The sequence below is a fragment of the Neofelis nebulosa genome, chromosome 12, assembly GCF_028018385.1.
Source record: "Neofelis nebulosa isolate mNeoNeb1 chromosome 12, mNeoNeb1.pri, whole genome shotgun sequence".
In the NCBI taxonomy this organism is placed as follows: domain Eukaryota; kingdom Metazoa; phylum Chordata; class Mammalia; order Carnivora; family Felidae; genus Neofelis; species Neofelis nebulosa.
In genome coordinates, this window is record NC_080793.1 from 73,649,613 (window position 1) to 73,653,220 (window position 3,608).

Consider the following 3,608-nt stretch of genomic DNA (forward strand, 5'->3'; position numbering starts at 1 on the left):
CAATTCTCTCATCAGGAAAGGTTAACTGTCATTTTCTTACAGATGTTTTACCACTGTCTACTTGGAAATCAATGGAAAGCAGGTGCTGGCAACCAGGAGTATGAGCAGGGGAAACACAGAAATTCCTTAAGAGGAAAAGAGAGGCCCCCCAAAACAGATGTGCTTATAGCTGATGGCTGAGAGAACACTCATATGAGCTTTCAAGTTAATTACCAATCATGCTCAGTTCATCAAGAAGTTTTCTCTAGGGAAGCCTGGGATCCTTAAAATACATAGAGAGTTATGACCCCAAACTGTGTTCCTGTACCTCTGGCCTATGTTACTGGTATCTGGGCAATGGAAACACTAGCATATTTGCAAAAATGAACAGCAGTGACCCCAAAACTCCTATCTCATCATATTTAGCTATCTTCATTTAGAAATGTCACAGCTAGGGGTGCCTGGGTGGCTCAGTTGTTAAACCAACACTTGATTTTGGTTCAGGTCATGATCCCAGGGGTTGTGGGATTGAGCCCCCCATCAGGCATGGAGCCTGCTTGAGATTGGTTCTCTCTCTCTCTCTCTCTCTCTCTCTCTGTCTCTTTCTCCTTCTGCCCCTCTCCCTTGCTGGTACACTCTCTTTTTCTAAAAAAAAAAAAAAAAAATCACAGCCAAATGTGACGGATGCACTAATCTTTACTACAGAAATTTGGATGGAAGAATTATCCATATATTTTTGCAACCAATGGTGTTCTTAACCAGAAGGTATAGCTTTCATCACGGGCTCTGTGTAATCATTTATAAAATAAAACATAGTGTTCACTAGCATTGACAGATCTAGTGTTCACCAGATAATGTGTTTAGACAAACCTTACATTTCTTGGCAGAAAATTATCACTTTCATCAAAGCCTAAGATGTTTTTAATTGGATACAGAAATTGAATAATACATTTGCTAATTGTTCCTCCATTATGTATCTAAAAACTGCTTTATCTGTATCTAATACAATAACACAGAAAATTTCTGATTTACCTAGAATTCAGTAAATCTTTTTTTATAATAATCTGACTTTCTAGACATCTTTTATTATAAAAATGAAGCAAATAAAAATGTGTGACCTTTTGCCATTATAAGTCTTGAATTACACACCACAACATGAAAAGAGGATAGCTGCATTGTAGAAAGGAAATTACATCCCCTTACCTATACTTACTACAGGGACTGTATATTTGTGTGAGAAATGCAGGGAGGGGGGAATGCAAATCATAGTATTGATTTTAAAACAAATCATTAAACTTGTATTAAGGGAGAGTTTGTAACAAAACATTTATAGATGCCAAATTTCCAACAAAATTCCTAAGTATATTCTGGTCTAAATAATTTTTCAGAGATTAAAAATATTTAGCATGGCCAAACCAATCCCCAACAATCTCTGAGACCCCACTGAATATATGAAGAAAAAAAAAAAAAAAAAGGGAAAACGAACATCACTCACCTCAAAGGACTTAAAAGGATGGCAAATCCTGGTATCTGCACATTGATTCTTACCTTTCCTGTCCAGAGAACATACTCCCCAGAGAGCCCCAGAATTCCCCAAACACAGATCTTTAGACATCATTGGCAATTATTAGGAATTTTTGTGTGAGATGAAAGATATTTGCAGTCCTTGATTTAAATCACTTCACTATACCATGGGGAATAACCAGATTAAAAACTAACTTTTAAATATACTGTTTTGAAAACCAGAATCAAAATATTCCACAGAGTCTGGCAAGACTTACCAGTAACCTGAGCAAACTATGAGGTCCCTTTCAACTTTAAATCTGTTATTTATGCACTGTTTGCTTGATTTAAGTGTCTGGGGACTTGGGAGGGTGAGTAGCAAGGACTATCACACCTGGATCACCTGCTGGGCTGGTTTTTTACACTCTGAACACTTTACACAGTTTGTTTTATTGCATAAAATAATCCGACTAATACCCTTAAAAAACTGCATCAGTACATTCCTACAAAGTTTCCGGAAACCAAGGTGGTAACATGCGTCATGAACCCTAACACAGTCACATCCTTTGGTTGAATAGCCCCACTTTTAGGATTCTTTTTAGTTATGTACTCTCCAAGTACCAAATCGATCCATGTAGGCTCTGTGCCAGTTTTGCTGGGTTTAGCTAGATGAAGGAAACATATCAGATAGAATTCTGTCCACATGTAGTTTGTTTAGAAGTAGATACAAATAGTCACTCCAATAAATGTAATAACTACACCTGTGATAAGCCCTATGAAAGAGACAGACTGCTGCTTTGAAATTATAAAATAGGGATTTGGCTTAGTTTAAGATGCTTGAAGAAGTGACACTTGAATTTTACTGTCTGAAGGACAAATGGTCCTAAACTAGATGAAATGCCTGGTCAAAGTATCAGAAGTTCACATTCACAGGATTGGAAGTGGGGAGTACAAAACCCTGATCCAGAGTGACTAGATCAGAGAGACTTAGAGAAATGTAGTAGAAGACAAGAAAAACAGAGTCTAAAATATTAGGTAGGCATTGTTAAAGAGCTTCGATTTAATCCTAAAAGAAAGGGGAAGTCACTGAAGATGTCTAATCTACGTAGGGTGGTGTCATGGTCATTTGTGTTTCTTACAGATCACTCCCAAGTGCAGTACAGGGAACAAATGGGAAAAATGCAATAATGAATGTATAGTATTACAGATGTGATGTGACAGGAATTCAAAACAGGATGCGAGACACAGAAGTAGACAGATTTGAGAGATATTTAGGATACAGCATCAATAATAGAGGCTCCAGATGAATGATGAAAAACAGATGATGCCATCCTAAAGTTCTGGACATGTGGACACACAGTGGTGTCATTCACTGAGATGTAAATGCTTCTGATACACAATAGAAGATATAAAACACACATCTTGGGTGCGTGTATGTGGCGGGAGGGGCAGTGATGAGGGAGCAAAAGGTGAGCTGAGGGCAAAGCACAAACTAACACCCCACAGCCACCTACCCAGGTGGGATATGGGGGACAATCCTCAGGCCCTCCTGGCTGCCCAAGAACTAAGGAAAGGGAAAAGCAAGTGGTTAACCAATGGAGATCACAGTCATGCTGGACAGGAGTCTCCATCAGTTCGCAACTGTCTTAAGGACTTACAAGGAAAAAAAGCAATCTTATCAATAGCCAAACCTTCAGAAACCCATAGACTCAATTTCCTGGAATGCTAACATCACCCTCCCCTCCATAGGACAGAAAATCTTATAGAATCAGTCACCCCTCACACCTATAATGCAGCTCTTTCTGCCCACGGGTCCTGTCCCTGTGCTTTAATAAAACCACCTTTTTGCACCAAAAACATTTCAAGAATTTTCCTGGTCATTGGATCCAAACACCAATACTTCAATCTACATTAGGGGGACACTAAGTTCATTTTAGACTGGTTAAGAGTGATTTCCCTTTGAATCATTGAAAAACTGATACCAAGTAGATACGTATTCGGAAAAGAACTCTGGTCTAAGGGAGAGGAATGTGAGTCATCTACGTACAGGTAGTAATTGAAGATGTAGGCTGGAGCGAGGTTGCAGAAAAGAGACTATTAAATAAGAGGAGGAGAGCCTAGAACTG